The following is a 9,453-nucleotide window of genomic DNA, read 5'->3' on the forward strand; positions in this document are numbered from 1 at the left end:
TAGACCAAGAATGCCAGCCCTCATGGAGATTATATTCAGATGGGTGGAAACAGATAATGAGCAGAGATAATAGCACAAAATGTAAGGCACAGATAATTGCTTAAGAGAGAAACAGTAGAGGAAGATAGGGAATGTGGGGGGCAGTAAGAGGTACTATTTTTCATAGTGTACACAAAGAAAGTCTTAGGAATGAAAAAGTGAGGAAGTAAGCCATGTGAATATCTGCCAGAAGAACATCCCAGGCAGAAGGAATAGCCAGTGGAGATGTAAAGTAAGCAGTTAGATGTACAAATTTTGGAGTTTGAGAGAGAGTTCAGGCTTGGAAATATAAATTTGGAGTGATTAGCATGCATGTGGTGTTTAAGCTGAGGAGCTGGTTGAGATCACCAAAGGAGTTAGTGTAGATGAAGAAAAGAGGAGGTGTGAGAATTAAGCCTCAAAGTTTAAACTTTGGAATGATGAGGACCAATCAGCAAAGGAAACTGAAGAAGAATGCCCACTGATGAAGGAGAAAAACTCAGAGTGGAAGCCAAATGAAGAAAGAGGAAGTGATCTACCCAACAAAATGCTGATAGATGAAGTAAGCTGTAGGCTGCAAACTGACCTGGATATAGCTGTGGGAGAAGTCATTGGTGAACTTAAAAAGGACTATTTCAGTGAGTTGGTAAGGACAAAAACTGGGTTAAGAGAGAATGGGAAGTGGGGCATCTGGATGACTTAGTTAAGCATCCGACTCTTGATATTGGGTCAGGTCATGATCTCACTGCCTTTAGATCGAGCCCCACGTTGGGCTCCACACTGACAGCACAGAACATGCTTGTGATTCTCTCTCTCCCTTTCTCTCTGCCCCTCCTCTGTGCACACACACTCTGTCAACATAAAAAAATAAACTTAAAAAAATAAAATTTCTTTTGAAAAAAAGAGAATGGGAGGCAAGAAAATAGAGTCAGTGGGAAGAGATCATTATTTCAAAGAGTTTTGCTGTAAAGGGGAGCAGGGAAATGAAATTGTAGGAAGAGAGGGGTGAACGGTCAAAACTATTTTTAAGATGGTAAAAATAGTAGTCTGTTTTTATGCTAATGGAAATGATCTACTAGAAATGAGAAAATTGATGATAATGGAGGTGGGGGAAAACTTGCTGCAGTGATGTCCTTGAGTGATTAAGTGAAGGTGGGATCTAGTGCCCAAGTGGAGGGCTTACCCTTAGGAACACAAACTGTTTGTCCAGTGTAACAGGAGAGAAAGCTGAGTATATGGACACAGGTATAGCTAGGTAGGTAGATAGAGTGGTGAGAGTATGAAGAAGACCTCTTCTTCTTTTTTTCTTAATTTTTGAGTTTTTAAAAATTTATTTTGAGAGAGAGAAGGAGAGCACAAGCAGGGGAGGGGCAGAGAGAAGGAGAGAGAGAATCCCAAGCAGACTCCGCAGCATCAGTGCAGAGCCTGATGTGGGACTCAAACTCACAAACTACAAGATCATGACCTGAGCCAAGATCAAGAGTTGGGCACTTAACCGACTGTGCCACTCAGGCACCCTGAAGAAGTTCTCTTCTGATTGTCTCTATTTCCTCAGAAAAAAAATGGCAGCAAGGTCATTAGCTGAGAATGCAGATGGGGAAGGAGGAAATGGAAGAGAGGATAAGATATGAAATAATCATATGAGAGTGAGAGAGAGTGAATGACTGGGGGAATTTTGTGCGATTATCGGGTACCTCTGTGGCCCATTTGCGGTTGATGGTTATGCATTTTTAGTGAGACCAGTTTACATAGAGGCATGTTTCTCTCCAGCCAAGCTCAGCTGTGTGCATGTGAGCACATAATAATAGGTGTAGAGGTGGATTTAACCATGGTTGTACTTTTGCTACATGAAGACGGAGTGAGAAAGGGGATAATAATGATGATGGATAGGAGGCAAGTGATGACATGAAGATGGAGTAGGGGACAATCCAAAGTTAGTAGGGTCAATAAGTTGCAGGTGGTGACATGGAGGATAGTTGGCGTCGGGGCACTAAAGAGAATCAGCTGGAAAGACAGGAGGTGGTGGTCAGAAGTGGGATGCTTGGAATTGAGGTTATAAAGGGATTAACGTGATCGATAATGACAAGGTCTAGTAGGATATGACCATGGAAGTCAGTGGCAGAGAAATTATCTTTGACGATCTTAGGCAAGATCTTTGAAAGACATGAGGTCAAGGAACTGACAGGCCAGAATATCAGAAGCATTATCTATGTGAACATTTAAATCACCGAGAATTGTCAGGAGCAATGTTGAAGGAAGTGACAGTTAGCTAAGGATTAAAATTTCAAGGAATGAGGGAAAGGGACCTGGGATATGTTTTTGAGGGGAGCAGGGGAGGATAACACACAGAAACAAGGAAACTAGTGGTATGGGCCTTATGGCATGCAATTCAATGCAGGTGTTTTGTTTTTAGGGTGGAGGAAGCAAGAGTAATCTGGAATTAGCAATAAGGAGCAAGTCATTTGCCATCTTGTTTTCTTTCCTCTTCATCTCTTGCATCTCCTATAATATATCCTTCCAGTGCCCTAGGGATCTAATGCTTGGCACTGACTGAACATTAGAATCACCTGATGAGATTTTTGAACATTCCAATGTGTACACACAGGCCGTTTGAGCTATACTGATTTAATTTTTCTGGGGTGGGGCCCAGGCATCTATAGTGTTTAAAGTTCTCTAGGTGATTCTAATGGACAGACAAGTTAAGAACCACTGCCCTAGGGAAAAATGTGAAAAGGTTTGAGTGTTTGTAGGCATATACATTTTTATAGAGAATGGTCCATGGTTTTCATCACATCCTTGAAAATATTCCTGACTCAAGAAGATTAACACGAAGCCCCTTATTTTTCTAATGAGAAAACGTAAACTTCATTGATTTTTAAAAATCTTTTACATTAAAGATGGAGATGGGACTTGAGAAAAGAGAGAAATCTGGGAAGAAACATACCAATCTATGTAAAATGATGGTGTCTGTTCCGAAACATCAGCAGGAATTTGCAACATCCATGAAGTGGAATCCATGAGGCTAGCCCACTACACTGTACATCCAAGATCATCTCTGCCCTTCCTTCCTGCCCTCTAAAAATGCGAAATGTACCTAGGTAACTGACGCTGGGGCTCTCTCACAGATGGTTTCTGCGTAGGAGTGTTGCACACGCCAGGCTCACTTAGCACCTGCGTTTTATGATGTGAAAACTGCACATCCATCATATGAGCATCACCTCAAATTGTATAATTTTTTCTCACAAAGTGGAAAAAAGAAGTTTCAGAATATGCATTCAACTTTTTCTGGCCTGCTAAAGGAACAAGATGGGTCAAGAATGAGGTCACAGTGTTGGGGAGCTCTGGAGGCAGAAGCCCTCTCTGAGGCTGTGATGTACTTTGCTTGCTGTGTCCACACTCTTATTGTCCCTTCACTGCTGCAGCAGGGCCAGCCATCAGTGCACTTAATTTTGTGAATTTACTCACATATTAATATGCTTGCCAATATTAACTTGATGGTTCTGGTTCCTTCACCACAGGCCTTAAATCTTTGACAGGGAAGACAGGAATGTCTTGGAATCCTGTACTTTAATTATAATCATAATCTTTTCTTAGCCATCATTTATCTATTCAATTGGGATTCTGAGATGCCCAAACCAAGCTATGACATTTCTAAGCAGTTAGCAAAAGGATGACAGGGAACTATTTATAACTTGTTAGAAAAGAAAGATGCTGGTGAAAGTAGTGGCCAGAAGAAATTCCTAAATATATGTTCCCTGGCCATGAAATTGCCCATCTCTAGCCTAGTGAGCATTAATGCATGCTTGTCCCCACACATATTAGGGGGGAAAGATTGGCAGATAGAACATGTCCATGGATGCACTGAGTAAAAGTGCAAGTGGCTTCTCCTTCTTCCTTCTTTTCTCTCCCTTTCTTCCTACGACTGGCCCTTTTCTCTTTCTGCTTGTAGTCCTCTATACCAACCTCACATGCACAATTGACTCCTACCCCCACATGTCATCCACTGACTCATGCTCTCATAGTCACCCACACAGTTGCTCACTGTGTGTTCCTTTCATGTCCGTTTCTGTCCAGATGCCTTGGTTTTTTAGCTTTTGCCTGATTCTCATCAGGAGAATCCTACAGGTCTGTAGGCCTTTGGAGTCCAAAGCAGCTAAACCAGCCACAGGTTGACCTGTGACTCTCCCCACTCCTCCAGTATTTAGATCAACTTTTGGAGGAGTCAGTGATAACACGCATAAATCTAGAGAAATAAGCACAATGTCTCTAGAGTAAAGGCTGCAAATTAGCAGCCCTTAGAGGACTCTGATCAGTGTTCTCTTTAGTCTACAAAGGATCTTAAAAATATTGTTAGGGCCATGTTATCTTTAGCAAAAATATTGAGTGAACATTTTAAGTTAGAAGATATTATAACTTTTATGTAACAGAGTCTACATTCCAGCCAGGCAATCATTGGTTACAGTTGATTCACTCTATGCCCCTTAGACAGGGTTTAAGTTTTCCAGTTTCCCCCCACCACCCCTCATCCGTCCCAACCTCCTGCCTCTTCACTCATTTATGGTACTTGTCCAGCTCATGGAGGCATTTGTGCTGGACATCTTCTCTACAAATACCACAAATGGAATCCAACCCAGGAAAACAAGATCCCAAACCCAAAAAGATAAACCACCCTGGTGGTTGTGAAAACTGAAAAAGAAGACCTGCCCCTGGCTCTTTGGGCATCTGCTTTGGGAACAAAAGAGCATCTGCTTTAGAAACAAACACTCCCAGGTCTAAGTCCAAGCTCAACTACTTGCTAATAGTTTAACTTTGGATGAGTCACTTAGCTGCTACAAACTTAAGTTTTCTTTTTTATCAAATTGAGGTGTTGGTTGAAACATTACTGTGAAATAATTTATGTGATAAAATACCTAACACATTAAATGCTAGCTGCTATTAATATCTACTTACCCTCTCCATTCTGGCCCATACACATTCTTGAGTACTAATGAGTACACATGAACAGTACTTATGAACATGTCAGCAGGGGAGAAAGGGTGATGCCAACAATATTGGCCAGTGATGATGAAGCCAAACAAGAGTATTCCTGAGATTTCTGGGATGCCCACAGAGAGTTAGATGGGCAGAAGCTCTTATCATAGTACCTACAAGCAGGACCCTAAAATTCATCAAATGTTTTGTATCTCTGCTATGCTGATAGACCAGGAGAGAGAGGCCAGGGATCTGAACTATAACAATGATAGAAGAGAAGGAAAGAAAGGGACATATTTAAGAAAACTGTAAGAATTAAAATTGATTGGTATGTAAGGATTACATTGATTTTGTACTCTGTCAACTTTACTAGTTGTAATTACATTTTCCAGAATTTCCTTCTCTGTACAGTTCTGGGTCAAGGGTAGTCACACAAGGCATTTGGCCATGGTTTGGAAGGTGGAAGTGAAACAGCAGCAATCACATTGTCACTGATCTGCTGACTCACCTGAGCAGCACCTGGCCCATACCTTGTCTAGCTATTGCCCATATCTTCCTACCACCTCTCCAAGTACTGGGCTGGGCATACAAACAGCTGTCAGACTTATGGTAACAGCTTTTCCTGCTGGTCTTCAGGATTAGATGCAGTGAGAGAGACATGAGTTCCAATGTTTCCTCGTGGATTCTAGTTTATTCTTGGATTCTAGTTTTTCCTCACTCTTTTCCATGTATGTCCAGCTCTCCTTCCTGACTGCCAGCCCTCCTGACCAAGAGTGACCCCAGGCCCACCATCAGATGGTTCACTGGGATTCACAGAGGCAGTTGCCAAAAAGAGCCAACAACCTTCCATGGACTTCAACATCAGACTTCATAGTTGCATTCCAGCAGCTCATTAGTGATTTTTCTCTGATCCTTTCTTGTCTTTATTTCCTATAATTGCATGATACATAATTCCTACAATGAATTCCTTAGTCCTTAATTTCCACAGTGGTTCTGTTTCTTCAATGGAACCTTGACCAAAATGGGGAATAAGGGAAGAAAATGATGGAAGATTTCCAGGTCACTAGCTTGGAAGATAAACTAGATGAATGTATGTGAAGAATGTCCAAAAGACAGCTAATGACATACATCTAAAGCTCTTGGAAAGACTCCCCTAATGGCTCTCAAAAGAATGGAAGAAGCATTAGATTAATCTAGAGAACCCAGGTCTCTAGGGAAGCTCTCATTCCCAATTCAGGACTCACTTGCATCAAGGCTTCCATCTCTAAATCAGATTTATCTACTTCACTACTCTGGCTGTGCATACTCTAAATTTTCTTTTTTTACATTTATTTATTTTTGAGAGACAGAGAGAGAGAGAGAGAGAGAGGACACAAGTTAGGGGCTGGGAGGGCAGAGAGAGAATGAGACACAGAATCCAAAGCAGGCTCCAGGCTCTGAGCTGTCAGCACAGAGCCCAATGCAGGGCTCGAACTCACAAACTGAGAGATCATGACCTGAGCCATAGTCAGATGCCCAACCAACTGAGCCACCCAGGCACCCCTGGTTGTGCATATTCTAGAGCTGAATCTGTCTTTGGACATATCAGATACTATCCTTAGAGAAGTAATGGCCATACTATTCAACATATATCTATCAATATAATTTCTTTATAATCCACTTTTATTGGCTTGGTATTTTTATTTTTCTTTCTATATACCAAGCATACACAGCCCTAACAATTCTGATAGATTGAGAAGATTTGCATATCAGGATAACTTTGTGACCTTAAGGAGACGAAATTTGATTATGCATTTTGGGAGAAGAGGCTGCATTGGAAGGAAATTCTCACCATCCTGATATTGCTTTTCTTGAAAGTAGAGAAAATTATGAAGAAGAAATATACAGTTTATTTTCAGGATCCATTTTCAAGGCATATCATGATGGTCTCCGTAATTTTCTCCTACTGCTCATTAATTATGCTGTCTACCACATTTATACTCTTCTATGGTGGGAAAGAGAGGGAGGTTTGAGATATGTGAAAGAAAGAGCAACTCTGCACTTGGTCTAATCTCTAATTTAGAACTGGATTTGAGGCATAACTCACAATCACTGTGTGTTTAAAGGTATTTTTTTCTGACTGAATGGGAATGACCTTATAGTTTATGAGCATTTTCTAAATATGCAAGATAACATAACTTTGTTCCTAGAATATTAAAAAGTTGTTTAATCAGCTGGTTGTTATCTGAGAATCAAAATTGTTTTTTTATATCTAGGGGAAAGCTATAAAGTAGGTGGAGTAGTAGTTCACCTCCACTACTACAGTCTTGCCCAAGCCTACATCATCTCGGTCTGGAGCATTACAAGAGACTCCTATGTGCTATACCTGCTTCTACCCTCCCCTCACAACACTCAGCAGCCAGGGGGATTCTTTTAAATATGTCAGATGATGTCATTCCTATGTTCAAACTCCCCAGTGGTTGGGTTTTCCCTTAGGATAAGTGGTACATCTTTGCAATGGCCCAAAAGACCCCACATGATCTGCTGCCCCTTAGATCTCTGACTCTCACTCTGCTCCAAATACACTGGCCTCCTGGCTATCTCTTCAGTATGCAGGAATACAGCCTCCCAAGGGCCTTTGCATTAGTTGTTCCCTTTGTTTGGAACATTTGGCCAACTTCCTCACTTCTTCAAGATTTTGTACAAATCTTACCTTCTCCATGAAGTTACCCTGACAGCTTTATTACATAGCAAACTGCCACCTGCCACCTCACTTCTGACCCTCCTTATTTTTCTGTTGTAATGATCACTTTCTAATATCCTATATAATTTACTAATATTATATGTTTATTATTTATTCTCTGTATTCTCCCACTAGAATGTAAGCTCCATCCAATGGGCAGGTCTTTGGTTTTTTGTGCCTTGATGCAAACAAAATACCAAGAACTGTGGTACATAGTAGGGGCCCAAAAAATAGTTGGAGAGTTGAGTTGAATGCTTACACTAGATAGATATTATTATATATATTCATAATCAGAAACAAATATGCAGAAAAATATGAAAACACTTGGTTGTAGAAGGTGTTGGTCACATATGACATGATATAAATCAGAGTTAATGTGCTTACAGCTTTTGGGTCCAGATGTGATGCATGTTATTCAAATCCACACCAATATCACAGCCACCTGTTGTCCTAACAATCATAGAAACAGCTATCTCAAAATATGAGAAGAGGCAAACAAAGCATGTTTTATAAGGAATACTCAAATACTCACATGTGAAATCACTTACCCCTTGTGTAACATTTAAGGACATGGAATTTCCAATAATTGAGATATTCTAGACTTTAATACCTATTGCATGCTTTCTGTGCCTTAACTCCTATTATCCTTCCACAAGCCATCAGGTAGATATTATCATTTTGCAAATAAGGAAACTGAGATACAGAAATGCTATGTGACATCCTCAAGTGTCATACAGATAGCAAATGAATTCATCTGTACCAGGCTACCTTCTGAGACTGGTTTCTGTGGCAAGCATACATATGAACAAAAAATTGCAAGGAATTTTTGTTTTCTTTTTTCAAAAAAATTTTAATGTTTATTTATTTTTGAGAGAGAGAGTGGGGGCGGGGTGGGGGCAGAGAGAAGGAGGGAGGCACAGAATCCAAAGCAGGCTCCAGGCTCCAAGCTATCAGCACAGAGCCCAACACGGGGCTCAAACTCATGAACTGTAATATCATGACCTGAGCCAAAGTTGGTCACTTAACCGACTGAGCCACCCAGGAGCCCCAGGAATTTTTGTTTTCTTATTTGCAGTTGGGACATGGACACTCTCACTCTGTCTCCCCCACTCTTTCCCTCTAAAAGAGGATTCTTTGCTTTCAGGGATGGTTCCTGAGCTCTGCTTTGTTGTAGGAATACAAATACTGAGAGGATAGGAAAGCTGAAAAGACAAAGGTTAATAGAGATTCCCCATAATAAAATTCTGATCAATGAAGAGAGTGACAAAAGACTACTCAGCTTGAGTTTATGGTACACCGTTTTGAAAAGATCTTGAAGACAAATTTTGGAACTAATTTGGTATCAAGGCAATATAGAGGATAAGATGGGGAAATGAGATTTTAAAGAAATTTAGCTAAGTATTCTGAAAGTAGTCCCCCCCTCCAGCACATTCAGGAGAGACTGTTGTAAAGGATTAAATAGTGTGTATCTACTTTTCAGTTGCCAGACAGCTGTTTCTTTGAATAAAAGTCTACATGGGATTGGATCACAAATTAGTTTGTTTGTATGGATTATGTTTTGAAAAGAAAGAAAGTGGATAATTAGCTCTATCATCACCGAAGTTTGAAATCATAAAATACTCTGATGCCTCCTTTAGCTATCTGTTGTTACACAGTAAATCATCCCAAAAGTTAGCAGCTAAAAACAATAATAAGCACTTACTATGTCTCACAGGTTCATCCCCATGTGGATCTCCCTGTAG

The 9,453-nt window shown here is 40.6% G+C and overlaps 1 long non-coding RNA gene across 2 annotated transcripts in view; it reads left to right on the top strand.

Moving 5' to 3' along the window:
- The window catches only part of LOC125923089 (uncharacterized), a 95,113-nt gene extending 89,171 nt beyond the window's left edge, over nt 1-5,942 (top strand). For both annotated transcript variants that reach the window (XR_007457890.1, XR_007457889.1), the window contains 2 exons: nt 2,916-3,116; nt 5,728-5,942. This is a non-coding gene — a long non-coding RNA (uncharacterized LOC125923089). The remainder of the gene's footprint in view (nt 1-2,915; nt 3,117-5,727) is intronic.
- Nucleotides 5,943-9,453: the final 3,511 nt, after the last annotated feature.

Source organism: Panthera uncia, chromosome B1, assembly GCF_023721935.1.
Source record: "Panthera uncia isolate 11264 chromosome B1, Puncia_PCG_1.0, whole genome shotgun sequence".
Classification (NCBI taxonomy): Eukaryota; Metazoa; Chordata; class Mammalia; order Carnivora; family Felidae; genus Panthera; species Panthera uncia.